The sequence below is a fragment of the Bos javanicus genome, chromosome 8 (genome assembly GCF_032452875.1).
Source record: "Bos javanicus breed banteng chromosome 8, ARS-OSU_banteng_1.0, whole genome shotgun sequence".
Taxonomy (NCBI): domain Eukaryota; kingdom Metazoa; phylum Chordata; class Mammalia; order Artiodactyla; family Bovidae; genus Bos; species Bos javanicus.
The window spans coordinates 56313957-56334352 of NC_083875.1; the positions used below are offsets into that span (position 1 = coordinate 56313957).

A 20396-nucleotide genomic window follows, 5' to 3' on the forward strand; every position below is an offset into this window, starting at 1 on the left:
ACTTAAAATGTGGTCCTGACCACCAGCATCAGCATCACCAGGAAGCTTGTTGGAAATGCAAACTCACAGATCTCACCTTACATCTGAGTCAGGATTTCTGGGACTGGTGGTCAAGAATCTGCATTTTAACAATACTGCTAGATCAGCGCTTCTCAAACCATCTATGATGAAAGACACATTTTGTTTTGTTACTAACCAATCCTTTTGTATTCCTTACGAAAAATGTTTGGCCTCAGGTAAATAAATAGCAGTGAAGGAACACAGTTCCATCCATCAACAGAAAATTGGACTAAAGATTCACTGAGCATGGCCCCGCGCATCAGAACAAGACCCAGTTTCCCCCTCAGTCAGTCTCTCCCATTAGGAAGCTTCCATTAGCCTCTTATCCATGTCCATCAGAGGGCAGACAGACTGAAAACCACAATCACAGAAAACTAACCAATCTGGTCACATGGACCAGAGCCTTGTCTAACTCAGTGAAACTATGAGCCATTCCTTGTAGGGTCACCCAAGACAGACAGGTCATGGTGGAGAGTTCTGACAATTTGTGGTCCACTGAGGACGGGAATAGCAAACAACTTCAGTATTCTTGCCTTGAGAACCCCATGAACAGTGTGAAAAGGCAAAAAGATAGGATACTGAAAGATGAACTCTCCAGGTCAGTAGGTGCCCAATATATTACTGGAGATCAGTGGAGAAATAACTCCAGAAAGAATGAAGGGATGGAGCCAAGGAAAAACAACACCCAGTTGTGGATGTGACTGGTAATGGAAGCAAGGTCTGATGCTATAAAGAGCAATATTGCGTAGGAACCTGGAATGTTAGGTTCATGAATCAAGACAAATTGGAAGTGGTCAAACAGGAGATAGCAAGAGTGATCATCGATATTTTAGGAATCAGCAAACTAAAATGGACTGGAATGGGTGAATTTAACTAGATGACCATTATATCTACTATCATGGACAAGAATCCCTTAGAAGAAATGGAGTAGCCATCATGGTCAACAAAAGAGTCCGAAATGTAGTACTTGGATGCAGTCTCAAAAACGACAGAATGATCTCTGTTCATTTCCAGGGCAAACCATTTAATATCATGGTAATCCAAGTCTGTGCCCCAACCAGTAATGCTGAAGAAGCTGAAGTTGAACAGTTCTATGAAGACCAACAAGACCTTCTAGAACTAACACCCAAAAAAGATGTCCTTTTCATTATACAGGACTGGAATGCAAAAGTAGGAAGTCAAGAAACACCTGGAGTAACAGGCAAATTTGGCCTTGGAGTACAGAATGAAGCAGGGCAAAGACTAATAGAGTTTTGCCAAGAGAACGCACTGGTCATAGCAAACACCCTCTTCCAACAACACAAGAGAAGACTACAGATGGCCATCACCAGGTGGTCAACACCGAAATCAGATTGATTATATTCTTTGCAGCCAAAGATGGAGAAGCTCTATACAGTCAGCAAAAACAAGACTGGGAGCTGGCTGTGGCTCAGATCATGAACTCCTTATTGCCAAATTCAGACTTAAATTGAAGAAAGTAGGGCAAACCACTAGACCATTCAGATATGACCGAAATCAAATTCCTTACGATTATACAATGGAAGTGAGAAGTAGATTTAAGGGACTTGATCTGATAGACAGAGTGCCTGATGAACTATGGACGGAGGTTCATGACATTGTAAGGAGACACAGATCAAGACCATCTCCAAGAAAAAGAAATGCAAAAAAGAAAAATGGCTCTCTGAGGAGGTCTTACAAATAGCTGTGAAAAGAAGATAAGCAAAAAACAAAGGAGAAAAGGAAAGATATACCCATTTGAATGCAGAGTTCCAAAGACTAGTAAGGAGATAAGAAGGCCTTCCTCAGTGATCAGTGCAAAGAAATAGAGGAAAACAATAGAATGGGAAAGACTAGAGATCTCTTCAAGAAAATTAGAGATACCAAGGGAACATGTCATGCAAAGATGGGCTTGATAAAGGACAAAAATGGTATGGGCCTAACAGAAGCAGAAGATATTAAGAAGAGGGGGCAAGAATACACAGAAGAACTATGCAAAAAAGATCTTCACGACCCATATAATCACGATGGTGTGATCACTCACCTAGAGCCAGACATCCTGGAATGTGAAGTCAAGTGGGCCTTAGGAAGCATCACTATGAACAAAGCTAGTGGAGGTGATAGAATTCCAGTTGAGCTATTTCAAATCCTAAAAGATGATGCTGTGAAAGTGCTGCACTCAATATGCCAGCAAATTTGGAAACCTCAGCAATGGACACAGGACTGGAAAAGGTCAGTTTTCATTCTAATTCCTAATAAAGGCAATGCCAAAGAATGCTCAAACTGCTGCACAATTGCACACATTTCACATGTTAGCCAGAGAAGGCAATGGCACTCCACTCCAGTACTCTTGCCTGGAAAATACCATGGATGGAGGAGCCTGGAAGGCTGCAGTCCATGGGGTTGCTGAGGGTTGGACATGACTGAGCGACTTCACTTTCACTTTTCACTTTCATGCATTGCAGAAGGAAATGGCAACCCATTCCAGTGTTCTTGCCAGGAGAATCCCAGGGACGGGGGAGCCTGGTGGGCTGCCGTCTATGGGATCGCACAGAGTTGGACACGACTGAAGTGACTTAGCAGCAGCAGCAACACATGTTAGTAAAATAATACTCAAAATTCTCCAAGCCAGGCTTCAACAATACGTGAACCGTGAACTCCCAGATGTTCAAGCTGGATTTAGAAAAGGCAGAGAAACCAGAAATCAAATTGCCAATATCTGTTGGGTCATCAAAAAAGTAAGAGAGTTCCAGAAAAACATCTATTTCTGCTTTATTGAATACGCCAAAGCCTTTGACTGTGTGTATCACAATAAATTGTGGAAAATTCTGAAAGAGATGGGAATACCAGACCACCTGACCTGCCTCTTGAGAAATCTGTGTACAGGTCAGGGAGCAACAGTTAGAACTGGATATGGAACAGCAGACTGGTTCTAAATCGGGAAAAGAGTATGTCAAGGCTTTATATTGTCACCCTGCTTATTTAACTTATATGCAGAGTACATCATGAGAAACTCTGTGTTGGATGAAGCACATCTAGAATCAAGATTGCTGCGAGAAATATCAATAACCTCAAATCTGCAGATGACACAACCTTTATGGCAGAAAGTGAAGAAGAACTAAAGAGCCTCCTGATAAAAGTGAAAGAGGAGAGTGAAAACATTAACTTAAAACATTCAGAAAACTAAGATCATGGCATCTGGTCTCATAACTTCATGGGAAATAGATGGGGAAACAGTGGAAACAGTGACAGACTTTATTTTTTGGGGTCTCCGATATCTCTGCAGATGGTGACTGCAGCCATGAAATTAAAAGATGTTTACTCCTTGGAAGAAAATTTATGACCAACCTAGACAGCATATTAAAAAGCAGAGACATTACTTTGCCAACAAAGGTCCATCTAGTCAAGGCTATGTTTTTTCCAGTAGTCTTGTGAGGATGTGAGAGTTGGACTATAAAGAAAGCTGGGCACTGAAGAATTGATGCTTTTGAACTGTGGTGTTGGAGAAAGCTCTTGGAAGTGTCTTAAACAGCAAGGAGATCCAACCAGTCCATCCTAAAGGAACTCAGTCCTGAATATCCATTGGAAGGACTGATATTGAAGCTGAAACCCCAATACTTTGGCTACCTGACATGAAGAGCTGACTCATTTGAAAAGACCCTGATGCTGGGAAAGATTGAAGGCAGGAGGAGAAGGGGATGGCAGAGGATGAGATGGCTGGATGGCATCACCGACTCAATGGATATGAATTCGAGTGAACTCCAGGAGTTGGTGATGGACAGGAAGGCCTGGTATGCTGCAGTCTATGGGGTCACAAAGAGTCGGACACGACTGAGAGACTGAACTGAACTGAATTCTTTTGTAACACATCATAGGCATCAAGACAAATTCAGTAATCATTCCCTGGGCTGTTTCACAATATCCTTTGCTATATAGGTTTTAAACACTTAGTTCTCAACTTGTTCTGTTGACCTTTTTTTTTTATTGGCGATTGTTAGCAGTTTGTTCATGGGATGGTACCGGTTTGTGGACCACACATTGAGTAACACTTATGTAAGCCATAGCTCTCTAGTCCACTCGTATTCCTCAGGCCAGAATTATCACTGCTGATGCCTGGAACTCTTGCATCTTCCCCACAGAACACCAGTGAGCCTTGTAGAGAATAAAGACATAGATATCAGAGTTAATCAGGAACCACCCCTTCTATTTAACTTGGTCTTACAGGTATCAATGCTAAGCACACTTTCAAATAACCCATGTTAGCTGAACCATATCAGGTAAAGTTTGTTCATGGGTGGATCACCTTCTCAGGTTGCTACATTAGGATGGTGAGTTACAAAGACTTGCTTTTCATATAGTATTACTGTTGTGATTCATAAAACTCACAGTTGACATGAGCATGTAGATGTTATGAAGTAAAGTACATTTATTTTTGTATCTCTCTTCCAATAGGGCTGAATTTCTAATTTTCTGCTGAATTTCTGTGTTACAGAATTTGGCTAGTCAGATCACATTTGGAGTTCATCGAATTGTAATGGATGAACAAACACAGGAAGAGTGATTCTTTCCTGGACTTGATTTTAGAGTTGTCATTGTCATACAAATTGAGGTGTTTAATAAAACGTTTGCTTTAATCTCTACTCCTGTTTGGTTATCCTCATCCCATAGCCATATCTCTTAAAATTTCATTAAAATACATTAGGGCTTATTACATCCCTTGTTTATATTAGAGATTCTGTAACAGAAGGTGTCAATGATGTAAACATTACATAAAAGTAAAGGTTTCAGAAATGAAAGCAGTGCTTAATGGAGCTGCTTTGCTAGTGGGAAATGAATTCAGATATTATCCAGAACCAGTTCTTATTCTGAGATGCTCCCCACTTACAAAGAGTGTCAAAGAGCCTTTTAGCAACCTTCAAAAAAAAAATAAAATCTATGATTGTTTATATGAAAGTGTTTCAAACTCTTCATCTCCTATAAATTGTGTACAGCCAAGTGGGTGCATTAGGATTTATACTGAATCTCTTTATCTGGTAAGATAAAAGAAATGTTTATAATTTCCTTAAAATGTATTTGCTTTCCTCCTGGCCTTAGATAATACCGTTAACCTTCTAAAAGGAGCCATTTGTGAAATAGTTGTTTAACCTACAACACCAACAGTAGCATAAGCCCTTTGGTATTTTCTAAGCCCCAAAATGAATAATTGTGCCTTTTTCAATTATTTGACCTCTCCTGTACAAAGGAGTCTGGTTTGTGAAGTTTATCCAGTTGTTAGGAATAACTGTGGCAAATCATTTTCAATGGTTTCTCACTTTGGTTTCTTGAATTCACATGTGATGAAAGTATACCCTAAAGAAATTGCAAACTAAAACCACAATAAGATACTATTTTACACCCACCAGCAGGGGCAAATGAAGAGAAAGGCTGACAGTACCAAGTGTCGGTAAGGATGTGAGGCAAAGAGAACTCTCCTACAAGCTGGTGGTAAGTGTGAACTGGTACAGTGGCTTTGGAAAACAGTTTGATCCTATGCAGTAAAGCATGTGAATATAACTCAGCGTTTCTGTTCCCAGGTGTACACCTTACAGAGATGCTTACATATGTATGCTAGGCTATACACAAGAATATTCTTATTAGTGTGGTTTGTTTATTTGGTTTTGGCTATGCTGGTCTTCATTGCTGCACATGGGCTTTCTTGAGTGGCAGCGAGTGGCAGCTCCTGTCTAGTTGTGGTACATGGGTTTCTCACTGTGATGGCTTCTCTTGTTGCAGAGCAGGGCTCTCGGGCAGGCAGGTTTCAGTGTTGCGGCACACAGGATTAGTTGCCTGGGGGTATGTGGAATCTTCCTGGACCAGGGATCAAACCCATGTCCTCTGCCTTGGCAGGTGGAATCTTCACCACTGGACCACCAGGGAAGTCCTACTGTAGTTTCTAATGGCAAAAATTCCCAACATGAAACTCAAGTGGTCAGCTACTAGGAGAAGGGATAAATTCATATGTTACAATTCATCCTGAAATTCATACAATTGCAGCAGAAAAAAAGAAAGAATAAAATATAACTGTGTCATCATGGATTGAATCTTAAAAGCATAAAATTAGGTAAAACAAGTTCTAGGAGAATACATACAATACTATTTCATTTGAATAAAGTGAAGTGATGTGCAAAACTAAGCAGTGTACATGTGAGATAAAATGATTATGAAATGCAAATGAATTTATTAACAGAAAATAAGATAATTATCATTTTTTGGGGAAAGGGAGGAGCAATCAGTGGAGGTGAATCAGTGAGTCAGTGAAATCTGGAAGTTCTAGTAATGCTCTATTTCTGAATTGGGGTTGTAGTTACATGGGTGTTTTTAAAAAATCAGACAAATGTGGTCTGTATATAATTTATAAGCATGAACTTTTCATGATGAAATAAAAGTAAATGAAAAAAAATTTTTTTCCTAAAAAAAAAAAAAAAAGGAAAAAAAAATTTTTCCTGAAAAGAAACTATGAGAACTCTATCTGCCTGATGAGTTCCATTAAGTTAATCTGGCTAACAAACTATCTCCAATTGGCTTAATAAAACAAAGTGTATTTTTCTCTCATGGCTACATGTCCAGTGAGAATCACCAGGGGTCTTTGGTTATTGTGGTGACTGAGGGTGACAGAGTTTCTGTGTTTCAGAGCCTCTAGGACTACTGCCTCTGGAAAAAATTATCACCAGATCATCACCAAGGGGAGGAGGGGAAGGTGGAGAAGGAACAGGACAAGTCAAGCACTTCAAATTGCTCCCTGGAAATGGTAGGTCACCTCCACTCACATTTTATTGACCAGGTCAGGCTCTGCTAACATCAGAGCAACATCAGTGTTAGGGAAGTGCAATCTTACTATGTCTCTGGAAAGAGAAGCTGAATGTTCGTGAACAGATCTGATGACCATACTGACTTCTATACAACCATAGCCAAATATTGAGTTCACTGCTGCTTCTCCTTCCAAGGTCCCAGAAGAATACACATGTCAGCTCATCTGCCATTTCGCCTCTAATAAGGATTCAGCACTTTGAGAAGGCCTCTTTCTTGATGGTCTTGTGAGAGAATCCCTTCTAAAGATAGGACACTTAATTTCAAACAGAAGTCATAGCCTTGAAATAAAATCCTCTTTTCAGGATGAAGTTTTGTGGGTCTTCTTGGTATCTGTGGAGGTAGAAGGCAAGGATACTCAGATTTCTGCTTCCAGAATTGGAAAAAGGCATGTTCGGGTGGCAGTGGCGGCGAATAGGAAATGGCAAGCGAAACCAAGCCTATTTGAAAAAACAGAAACCAGCAGTAGCAAATTCATGGCCAAGATCTGCCCTTCCCTTTGTGTCAGAATGCCAGTGCCTCATATGAATTGGACATACCCGAATCTGGGCAATCTGGGGGAGTGAGCAATTATATGCCAGCCATCTCACCTGGCAGCCAGCCCTCAGTATCTTGTCCCCAGGAGTAGGGCAGAGCCTGGCTCTTTGCTCTCCGGTCCCATTCCTCATCCCAGATACACTGAGAGACTGTGTCTCCCAACCTCCTTTGCAGTTAGTTTGGGCCATGGGATCTGGGATCTAGAAATTTTAACATGGTGGACATGACATGATATACAGACCTGACCATAAACCAGTAACACAATATCCACACTTTGTCACTCCCCTTGTTTTGGGCTAAATGCAGAGGAACCACCCTGAAGAGTCGACCAGATGATAGAAGCCTGGGTCCCCAAATCGCCTCATTGAAGGCCACTAAAAACCCAACCAGAAGATGATATGAGCAAGAAATACGTCTTTATTTTTTGAAACCAGTGAGATCTGGGTTAGTTTTACTTTAGTTAGTTTTACTTTACCATAAAATAATATAAGGGATCACAGCCCCTTTCTTCAGAGCAACTGCTGACAAAGGACTCTGCTGGGCTGTACTCAGATAATTATCTAGGACAAGTCTGCTTGGCATAAAAAGAGGGATTTATCATCCTTGCTTACTACCCTCAAAATGGATAGACAAACCAGGTTTTGCCCCTGTGCTGGGTGATCACTGAGTTGCTGTTATAATTTGAGCACACACAAATGCTTCAACTGAATTAAAAAAAAATTCATCCCATGTAGACTTTCTGATTGTCTGGGACTTTGAACATTGAATTACTTCTTCAGATGATATAAGAGCTGGATATTTTTAGCAGAAGGTGTGATATGATTTAAGAGATGATATAATCCTATAAATGTCTGGACAGGCTGCTTTATATGCTTTGGGGTCAATTACGAACAATAAGCCCATTGGATGAAGGAGGATACAAGATCCAAATGCTATTTTATGTATGTGGAATATGGAGACAGAAATGCCCAGAGGGAAAAGACTAGAGTCCAAAGTAAATGAGCAGACAAAAATGATGGTCAGGAAGGGAGCTGTCTAGTGAATTGGTTTGTATTTTATGATTTTTTTTTTTTTTGGCAGTAAGAAAAGAAGATAAAATTCAGACTGTAGTCACAGTGGTGGGACCTGTAAGTGACACCTTTGTGCTCATGATGGAGATGTGGTGGCCCAAAGTGGGTTTACTATTCCTTACAGGAGGAAAAGAATAAGCTTGTACTTGGTCTAGGACACACAGAGACATCGGGGCAACTATAATGGCTGGTTAACCTCTCAAGAAGTGACACATCAGCTGAAGCATTTGAAGTGGTTGGGTCTTGTCCCATGGGGCCTTGCATGTTTGCTTTTCAAATGCACGTCCAAGAAGCAGCCTGGTCACTGGTCGACCCATGAGTCCAACCTAAATGTTGATTCTATCACATGTTACAGGTGTTGCCCCGAGTAAACTCTATCACCCTTTGGATCTACAGTGTCCACCCACATCTATAAAATGAGGATTCCACAGAAACTTCATGAGATGCAAAGGATAAAACATGTTAAAAAAAACTACAGTGGTGCCTGACATGTGACCAGCATTCAGTCATATTCACTCCCTTAATTCTTCCCTCTATTTGATAGTAAGTTCCTTGAGGGAAGGATCAGGGCATAGTCATGCTGCATCGCCCCAAGGGCCTGGAATACTGTCTAGAACATTGCAGACGCTTGATAAATGTTTATTAGATGTGTAACAGAAAGGGCTGGGGTGAAACTTTGGAGCTAACTCTTGGACCCTAGTAAATTAATATACTGACTTTTTTATGAATTTCTCTTAAGATGAGTGTGTTAGGAATACCTCAGCCTCAGCAGCATTTAACAGAGACCCAAGTGACTGGGGCTGAAAAGATACAAGTTGACTTCCCTCTCACATAAAAGTCATGTAAAAGGCAGTGCAAGGCTGGTGTAATGACTCCATTGTATGTCCTGGTGGCCTTTGACCTCTTTGTCCATGATGGAGCAGAAGGAGTTAGGGGTGGTACATTGCCACTATCTTTAATGACACACCCAAGAATCTCTCGTCTCTCACCTCCTGTTACCAGAAGTTCTTGCTACAATAGTGGCTGGGACTGGAATTTTTATCCCAAGTGTCCAAGTGGCTTCAATTACTTGGAAAGGGAGACTAGATACTAGAAAACAGCCCGAAGTTTCTTCCACGGTCTTTCCTCTGTAATAGTTGTTTTAAAAATGGAATGATCGCTGACCTACTATGCTGGGCCATGAGGATAGCAGCCACTTCCCAGTGATGGAGCAGCTAAAGTCTAGAAGCATCCTGACTCCCAGATAAATGAGGAGCCTCCAGAGAGTCTTCTTAATTGTCCATTTATGGGTGAGAAATAAATTGCTTTCTTGAAATCCATATTATTTTGGATCTTTGTAATTGACAACTGAATGTACAGTTTAAATAATGCAATGGCTGGTGTACAGATGGCTCTCTGTAGCTCTGTGTGACATGAAGGGACTTTTGCCTTCCTTCCCACGGAGGAGCAAGTGGTCCCTCTCTCTTCTGACTCGGCAGCTACACTGACTGGCAGGAAACCACTCTTCTCTCCACCCAGCTGTGACTTCAGTCTATGAGCTAAAATTGAAGTCAGGGGTGAGTTAATGTACTGTATTGTACCCCAGTACCTCCAGTTTATCTCTTCTCACTTATTGGGTTTGTACTTGTGTTTTATATCAGCAGTACATATTGTAGAATACCAAAAAAAAAAAAAAATCAAGCCAATCAGAAGTAATCAGATTATAAAACACAGTCCTCCTCTCTGTAGGAAATCTCAGTATGTGAAAATTCAGATACATTGTAAGTGATGCTCTCTTGCTCTTCTAGAAGCTGCACTTTCAGCATGGCCCCTCTGGCCAGCAAACACCACAGAATGAGGGCTGTGCCCAGGCCAGCACCCACAGCTCGGCCACCAGCAGTGGCTCCACCATCTGCTGTGGGCTCCTGTACTGCTGCTCCCGAGCAGCCAGGTCTGATGGCCATGCCATTGCAGCCAGCGTGGCTGTGGGTTCTGTGTTCGGCCACACTCTGGGTCACGCCATCACTGGGGGCTTTGGAGGAGGAAGTTTGCAAGGCCTGCCATCACTTACCAGGAGCCTCAAGGAACTCAGCTGTCAGAGCAGCAGTAGCAGCATGGCCCATGCTTCTTTCAGGTGAAACTCTTTCTGGCACATGTCCAGAACCAGTGTGACCTTAAGCTTTCTGAGGGTTTCATCAGGGTTCTGAAACAGTGCAGATTGGTGAACAGATTAGCTTAATTATGAAGTTCCAGTTGAAGACATGCAAAAGCATCTCTCATGATCATGTTGATTTAACATTAAAAATATAACCGATGGTGAAGACATACAGTGTGAAACCACCTCTTCTCATTAATTAATACCTTTTGTGCTTCAGGATTGCAGTGGAAGAGGGTGTTTTCACTCTATAGAAGTTCATTGAGATGGTATTGAGTTTGGGGCTGGGCAGATGTCTGTGTGGCCTCTTAAACATGTTTTTCTGATGTTATTGGTGTGAATTCATTAAAATAAAGTGATTTTTCTTTTTAAAAAAATGCATCTGTAAGATGAAGCTCATTACAGAATAATTTTCTGAATACCTGTATACTTTTAAGTAGTGACACTTTCTTACACATTTATAATACTGTATCCAAATTACGTCAACTTTTTACCTAATTTGTCTGTTACATAAAATGGGATACACAAGCTTAAAGACGCATTCTGGGTCTGAAAAAAAGAGATGGAATTTTATCAATATAACATTGTTTTCTGCTTTGACATTAACAGACTATGAATAACTGGAAGGAATAGTAAAGAAATATTTTCTAAAGAAACAATAAAGGAATAAAATGGCGTTTTAGTTTGCACAAGATCAAGCCATCCTTATTTCTTCCTGCCATGTTTTACTATAAGCTCTGACACTTTTTTCCTCACATTTTAGAATTCATGCCTGGTGTACTTTATAGTTTATACCTTGTATGTTTTTAATGTCATTAAAAAAAATATCTAGGCATTTTCCCTTCTTACTCTGTAGCTGTGACAGCACAGAAGGTTGAAACTAAAATAATTATGATCCCTGAAGGCAAGACCTCCAGGTTATGAAGTAGGCCAGGCTTCATCTTAACAGTTTTTACCTCTAATAACACAGAGAAATAGAAAAAGTGTCTACAAGGAGAAACCAGCCTCTTATCTGGGCTTTCTTTTCATTATGAGTTCTTTAAAAAACAAAACAAAAAAACAGCAACAAAAAAACTGCTTTAATAATCTGTTCCCTTGCTTTTCTTCAGGAAGAACATTTTCTGGATTTGAATGTGACATGTTTCATGAGCCTCTGAATCTATTTCCTGAGTCTATGCAGAAGTCCGTCCACTTTTTTGTGAGACATCAACTAAATAACTCATAAGCTTTGCAGCCTAGTTCCATTTGCAGCTCATGCTGCCACTTCGTGGGGGAGGAAAGGCCTTGGCAAATGACCACGTCCCCACACCAGGCAAGAAAACCAATGTTTGCAAAGACCATTGAGCACCATCTCTATTGGATCATGCCAGGACAAGTGGACCATTCAGAACCACTATTGGAGCTCAAGTTGAGGTGTATTATCTTCTTTTCCATTACCAGATAGTCAAGGATTAGAAAATCTTTTATCAGTATTCCGGTAAATACAAGTTTGTAGAAATAAATTAGCAGAGGAAAAGCACACATATATACAAGTGATATATGAGTATATAAACAACCCTTACACCTGTAGGCACTTTTCTGCCTGGAATATCTGCTCTCCAGCTCATTCTCCTCACTCTCTGCCTCTGGGAAGCAACAGGCTCCCTTTCCAGGGCTGCCTCACCCAAGGCTGGTTTACACTCCCAGCCCTGACCTGTCCAGAGTTCTCTGAGACTTGTCCAAGACTCCTGTGGACATCCACATCAGAGTTTTTGCTTGCCTGGTTTCTGGGTTCCCCATGTTTGTTGCTGAACTACAGTGCCCTCCAGTTAATTCCCTCAGATTCATTTCTGAAGTATTGCTTTACTTTTACTTCTTGCCACTGTGTTGCTGGCCCATCTCCTGCCTCTATCTATCTTCAAGCCAGACAAAGAAAAAAATGAGAAAAATATCAAGCAGCTCCTCTCCCTGCTTCAGAAATGACCAGCAGAACTCCACCTAACCACGGACCAGGTGTTTCCGGCTCACATTCTTCTGCCTGACAGACCCCTGCATGGGAGCTCTGGTAACCACTTTCTGTTCTGCCTTTTGTTTAGCTCCTGCATGAACCATAGGCAGCCCCCGGGGTTGAGGACAGTGGAGTGGAATGTCAGCCATTTTAACCCTCCTGGTTTACAAACTTAGTGTCTGTGTGATCTCAGATGTCATTTTACCTCCTTGGGCCTCCATTTTGTCATCTGTAAACATATCCACCTGATGAGTCAGAAGGAGCCAACAAACCCTCAGACTTAGTCTCTGTGTAGTTTTTAGAAGATAAACCACACATGTTGTGTTAATAGCTAAAAGGCAGACTCACTTAAGAAAGCAGAAATGGAAGTATCAAAATCTAGAGATTTTCTAATGATGTGCTTCTGTGAAGTTTAGCTGCATTAATTAATTTAGCTGGGTTGGGGTGAGTGAGGGCTCTGCCACGTGGTGGCCACTCCAAGAGGCTGGCTCTCCTCTGCTTTCCCTTAGAACAGTCCTCTGTAGAGCCCAATGGTCATAATGTGACCAATCTCCCGATTTGTGGTGGAAGTCTCGAGGAAATCAGGGAAGGAAGGTGAGAAGTATCCTAGTCCCAGGGAGGACATTTAGAACATTGGATTTTTCTTCCTTGAGCAGGCTTGTGATGTGTGATCCCTTCAAGCAGAAAGTGTAGAGGAGTGACCCTGAAGATGTGTGACCACTCACACACCACGCAAGACTTCTCGAGACTTCCAGGTTTTCCTTACTGGTAGAGAGCTGGGCAACGGAGCATACGCACACAAGGTGAGGATTGGCTGGGTTGTGGTCCTTTGAGATGCTTTCTAACATCGCTGTGGTTGACCCTGCAACTGCTCAGAGCGATGGTTGTGGATGCAAGGTGACACAAGCTATTGCTGACGAGGGTCCTCTCTTTAGAAAGTCTTCCCGTTTCTCTCTGTGTGTGGTTTTTGTTGGCAGTAAAGAGATGGGAATCGAATTATGCTCAGCCTCCATCATCCTGGGTGGCTTAGGCCAGGCAGTCTGCAGGGCACTGGGTATTCTGCATCTAAGGCTGCCGCAGAGAGATTGATGGCTGACCTTTTATTCTTATATCCTGTGTGTACGTGGACTGCGCCCTTATTATGGGCCATGCGTTGTTTTCTAAGTGCTCTGCTTGCCTTAACTCATTTATTCCTCGCAGGACCGCTGTGAGGTGGGCACCAATTTTATCCCCTCTGTACAAAGGAACAAACTGAGGCAGAGGGAGGTGAAGCTGTCTTCATGCCCTTCTATTACTAGGAATCATTTTGGTTTTGCAATTTTTGACTTGTGGGTGGCCGTTTCCAGAGGGTTATTTTTCCTAAATTATCTGGTCTGAACTATTTGCTCACTAAGCATTTAAGTGTTTGTTTCAGATGATGACAAACGAACCAGCCAGGGCCAGGGAGAGCCCTGTGAGGCAGTATCACTGATATTAGAAGGTGTCACCGTTCAAGCCACAGAGCAGGTGGCCTGAGTGAGCCACTTATAGGAGACACCTGTAGGTTTCAGCTGTTTATCAGTCTCTGACCTTAAATCTGTGCTTCTAGAACACATTCCACTTTTCCTTCCAAAGTAAAGGCATCAGTCTGCATCCTTAAAGGGGTTTCGATAACCTATGCAATTTGAATACATCTGTGGAGCAGTTTCCAAGTTGTATATTGTATCTTTAGTCATGCTTACCTTAGAACGAATAAGGAGAGATTAAGAATGGAATTAAATATCCAAAATCACTCTGTTCTCAGATTGAACTGAGAACATTAAACTTTCTAAAAATGCTGAGATTTGTGTGATGGATGGAGGCAACAGCAGATGAGTCCTCCCAGGGAGGAGAGACATTTGCAGGTTCAAATGTTTCTACTGAAAGCCAGTCCCAGCCTCTTTCCTTCCTAAGCAACCGATGCTTCTCATTTTTTCCCACTGGATGGTCTCTTTGTCCTTGCTTTTTCAGAGATTAAATAGCCTTCTTTGGAGGGGCTGGGGGGCATGTTTTAAAGGTCTCACTAGCATCTCATTTGCTCTTTGGAGAGTTGGGTTTGGCAGCAGAGAGGGGAGGGCCTCTTTGGCTTCCAGGAGGAAATGTTCTCCTCCTCTCTTTCCTGTTAACCTTAGTCCAGAGTATGGAGGCCAACTCCTCCTTGCGAGGGAAGCTTTGATCTGACTACCAGGCTTGGACCGGCTTGACCTGAGATGATGTTGGATAATGTAACAAACAAGCTACCTGTAGTATCAGCTGGTCAATGAGTAGCCTCCCCAACCCCAAGGCAAAGCTTGACATTGCTGTTTTAAAATAATAATCTATAATCATTTATGTATATCTTAAGCTCAAGGCCCAATAGTTCAAAAATAAAAGGTGAGTACAGAGATTCTTCTCCTTCTACTTCTATTTTAATTTGGGGGTGAGGGTCATTTGCTTTCAAACCTAGGTGATGTTCTATATCTATTAGGGCCCCCAACTGAATAAAGTATTAGACAAGTTTCTAGATCTTGATACCAATTTCCATCTCTACTTTCTCAAGGAAGTCCGACTTTTGGCTATTGAACAGAATGCTTATGATATGTAAATCTCATAAAAATACATGGAGATTAAAAATATGAGGGCCTGGGCACAGACTTTGTCCTCACCTCCTGACACCTCAGCTAGGGCACCTGGATAGGGAAGACACGGAAGAAGAGAGGACTTGGGAAGTGAGTGGCGGGAGTGGGCATATGTCATTCAGTCCATGTGGTCAGTAAAAATTTGGAAGGAGGCATGAAGTATCCCCTAGTCTGAGTATATTTTAGATCCCAATGTTTTCTTTGATTCCTAACAGTTCTCAGCTTCTACAGTCTCTTTCTGGTCACAACCAGAATCTAGTGACTGAAATCAGAAGAATTTCACCCACTCCTAAGTGTGGGCAAGACCAGAAAAAATGTATATCAATCATCAAGAGTCAAAAACTCAGCTTCAACAATATGTCGCTGGTGAGTTTAACAAGCTTCACTTTTGACATAAACAAAACACAGCATTGTAGTCTTTCCCCATCATACTTTAAGCCTGATTCAGTGGGATTAATTTTCCTCTGCCCCAAGATGTCAACTCTGGCAGATCTTATGCTTTTGCCTCCAGTCTTATAAAAAAGATCCTCCAAGGTCACTTTAGGTTGCAAACACAATCTTAGTTCAGTAATTAGAATGTCACGGCGAAGATGTTAATCAAAACTTAGAACGTGACAGCATTCCGTTGTTTGCCTTCCTTCAGCTCTGACTTGCTTCAGGCATGGTCCTCCTGTCTTTACTCCTTCTCCCCCGCCCCTCCCCGTTCACCCCGCCTTCCTCTCACACTTTTCCTGCCTGTTGGTTCCTCGCCAAGGTCAGAGATAGAAGGAGAGAGAAGGGAACGTTATGGTTTCACTAGGCTGGCAGCTTTGTTATTCCTGAGCCTACAGCTGCCTTCCTGAGTTAGTTACTGATGGTTAAATAGACCTTTTCCCCATGGCTGCTTTTCTGTGCTATTTGAGGTGCTCTGCTGAACTCTTCCTCCTGCAGCTTCCATTAGCTATCTGGATTCTTCTCTATTTTGGCTGGCCGTTTGTAACTCCTGCCTCAGCCTGTAGGAATCCCGTGACACCCTTCCAACCTCTTCCACTCAGGTCTGCTCACCTTCTGTGTTACCCTGTTGGGCAGGACCCAAGACAAGATGAGCTGGATCTCTCTCTGGCATGGCTTACATCAATTCCCAGAATCTTTTGCCCAGTGAACCCTGAGGTTGCAGGCTGATACCACCACAGAGCACAGGACGATGCTCCTTGACAGAATTAAAACTGGTTGGAAACTATCCTGTATGAAAACTAAGTATGCATAAATATTAGTTAATTTCTGTTTTTTCTCAGTTATGTGCTATGGTTAGTAGATCAGTCATGTCTGACTCTTTGTGACCCCGACTATAGCCCGCCAGGTTCCTCTGTCCATGAGGATTCTCCAGGCAAGAATATTGGGGTGGGTTGCCATGCCCTCCTCCAGGAGATCTTCCCAACCCAGGAATTGATCCCAGGTCTCCCGCATTGCAAGTGGATTCTTTACCATCTGAGGCTTAAACCAATATTTCTCTCTGTTAGAGATAACAATACAAAAATTGTATTTGATCCATCACGTATTTTAGAGTTGCAAATTCTCCCAGAAAGGTATCATACCAATACTATCTTAATGTGGATTATTCAGACTTTGGTTCCTTGCTTTTGTTAAATGCAGTAATGTCACAGTTTTTTTGATATTTAAGTTTTGGTTTTGTGAAAATAAGATTTGAGGGTGGAAAGAAAGAGTTGTTATTAGCATGATTTAATTTTTCTTGCTTTTGAAGTAGCAAAAATTCATTGATTTGAGGGTAAATTATTTTTCTGAAAAAAAAAATGTAGTATACAAAGAATGAGGGCTGATAACATGTTTCCTTGACAAGTCCTTTTAAGAAGACTTTCTAAATACAAAATGCTGAGTAAAATCTTGGGAAAGTGTTGCAATTTTTTTTTTTTTCAGTAAGTGAATAGGGATCCACTGCACCCTTTTGTTTCTTTCATACTCTTTAGGAATCCTTTCTGAATCTACTTACAATTTTTTTTTCTGCTTTGAATGTTAATACTCTATGGAATAGCCACTTTATATATGTTTTAAACTGTTGCCTGGCTCATTAAAATTCATTTTTAAGAGTTCCTATGTAGCTTAGATTTGTTTAAACATTTAAAATCAACAGCATATCAGGTCTGGTATGGTTGATGGAATAAAGAGAATATTGAGCGCAAAGTACTGAAATTTAATAAGCTTTGACAAGAAAGGGTAAGATCTCTATTCTTTAGAAACTTATAGTAGATAATAATATCTTATAACTATAGTTCATTATCTCAGTTGATTCTCAACCCCTATGTGACATAGGCAAATCAGATTGTCATATCCTCATGTTAATGACGAAGAAACTGAAGCTCAGGGAGATTAAGTGAATTGCCCAGTGTCATCCTGCTGGAATGTTGAACTAGGGTAGGAATCCAGGTTTGCTGTCTCTAAGTCCTGACTTTTTAGATTATAGCATCATGATTTTCAAGACAGAAATGATTGATTACTATTAGCACATGCAAAGTTGGATGAAATGGTTCCTCTTTCCAAAGGCTAGTTGGGAGGTGGACCTGAAAGACAGACAGGTCATTAAATTCTTGCAATAAAATTTGGTAAGGACAATGATAATAGCTATTAAATGAGGCACTAAGAAAAGGAAGGTCTAATTCTGTCAGGAGTGGGAGCGGGAAGGAGTTTAAGCTTTTGTTTTTGATCCATGACTTTATTTCTCTGCCACAGACCTGTATGTAAAAAAGGAAGTCTCTCCCCTCCCATCCTGGCCGCTGTGGTCAAGAGACTGATTGAGGAATTAAGTTGATGGTATCGAATACAATAACTCCAGCTGAACAAGAAAGTCTGTGGCCATTGAAGAATTCTTGGTCTGGGAGTAAGGGCCCTTCCCGGGGAAAGACAGTAGAATTAAGGCCTATAGAGAAGATGGCTCCAGACCTTCAACCTCACTTGCTTCAGAATTCATTGCAGTTCATGGTATTTTCCAGAGATGGCCACAGCAATATTTTGTCCCCCATGCTCTTCTACAATAGTGTGACCTTGAGTCTAATTCTTCCTGCTGTGAATCTGGGCAGTCTTGTGGTGGCTTAAACCAATAAATAGAGTGTGGGAGAGCTGCCATGGGATTCCCAAGACCGGTCATAAGAGGCGAGTCCCAGTGTTTACTGAAACACTCTTGCTTTATTCAGGCTGTGCTGTGCTTAGTCGCTCAGTTGTGTCCAACTCTTTGCAACCCCATGGACTTGTAACCAGCCAGGCTCCTCTGTCCACAGTGATTCTCCAGGCAAAAATACTGCAGTGAGTTTCCGTTTCCTACTCTAGCGGATCTTCCCAACCCAGGGATCGAACCCAGGTCTCCCGCATTGCAGGCAGATTCTTTACCATCTGAGCCAGGCGGGAAGCCCAAGAATACGGGAGTGGGTAGCCTATCCCTTCTCCAGGGGATCTTCCCAACACAGGAATCGAACCAGGGTATCCTACATTATAGGGGTTCTTTACCAGCTGAACTACAGATATTCCCTTATTCAGGCTACTTTCTATAAAAATGAAATCTATACTATTGAGAATGTACTTAAGCCATATGTATCTTCTCTCTCTCATGTACCTGTATTGATCTATCAATTATTGATTTATTGATCTGTGACCATCTATCTCGTCATCTATCTTTCTCAATATCAGAGAAAATGTTTTATTGCAATTAATTCTGTTCTGCGAATTGTTCAATATTGGGGTCAAATTATGGATATGTGAATTTGTTTATACAAAGAATCAGAATGAAAGTTGAAGTTGAAAATAGATATATTTGCTTACTAATAAGACTGTTCAAAAGGAAGAGAACTGGTGGAAAAGGGGAAAATGTCTAAAAATGCCTAAAATGGTCTGACCTTTACTCTTGTATAACCTCATGTTTTCTAAGATTTTTTTTCTCTTTCTCTCCAGGTCCTCTTACTCAATTTTTTGGTAGCCTCCTTGGCTACCTCTTACTTACGTCTACCTCTTACTTTTTGGTGATTTCCACAGTTACTTCCAAGGCCCACTTTCCCTTCCTTTTTCTTTCAATTTCTTCTTTCCTTTCTCCCTCCCCACACTCTCCAAGGATGATCTTATTCCCTTTTTTGGCTTAACTACCATTTATTGTAAACCATCATTAACTCCACAAACATTTATTGAGTGCTTTCCATGTGCCAGACATTCATCTAAGAGCTGGGGATATGGTTATAGCTTAACATTTTTAGTGGTTTTATGCTTATGAATTTTATTTTCAACTGGCAGTGATCACCAGAGAAATTCAAATATTATTGTATATGTTTATATTAACATATGTGTCCTGAAGATGACGCATGTTTAGGAAAGAATAAGTAACTGGTTAGCAGCCTGAGCCAGCAGACTTTTCCTACCTCTTAACTTGGAAACATATCTATTTATCCTTGGAATTAAGGTAGCATGATTGATGAGAACATACTTCTCCATTTTGACGATTATTGCACTGTTTTGAATGCAGTTGGGAAGTCCTCAATGATGACAGTTACTAATGGCAGAAAGGCTATTTGAAGTGGATGTCAAGAGGGGAAGAACTAGGAAGTGTCATTCTACAATGGTCTTCTTGGCTCTCGTTGTACTGGATCACTGTGAGCCAGTTTCCAGACTTGAGATGATCTTGATTGTCTTCTGTCTCAGACTGAAGTTATTTGGTAATGGTAACAAGGACTTTCCAGAGAAATAACTAGGGGAAATACCATAAAACTGTTTATGGAGTTGAAAGCAGACGTCTTTGGTGATGTTCATATTGGGCAAAGACTGTGCCTCATTTTGGATTGTATAGAAGGACGTTCTTGGCTTCCAGCAAATTCTAACCCTAATGTAATTTGCAAAATTATTTGGTTTGGAAAGATATAGAAAAGGCAATTTGAAATCATCATGTAACTTTTACTTTCAATCTACTGAGGAGCTTAAAAGTCAACATGAAGCTCATCCCACTGGTACTGTTTAAAAAAAAAATTCATTTAAAAATAAAAATAAAAAAGGTCCATCTGCATCAAAATGAAAAGCTACCATTTCCCCTAAACTCTGTGGGTATTTTGTATCACCATGCTGTTTAATCCTTTTCTTTTTGAATTCAAAACACTGAAGGG

At 41.1% G+C, this 20396-nt stretch overlaps 1 pseudogene; it reads left to right on the forward strand.

Moving 5' to 3' along the window:
- The first annotated feature begins 7229 nt into the window (after positions 1 to 7229).
- The window catches only part of LOC133252734 (coiled-coil-helix-coiled-coil-helix domain-containing protein 2-like), a 28466-nt pseudogene continuing 15299 nt past the window's right edge, over positions 7230 to 20396 (forward strand).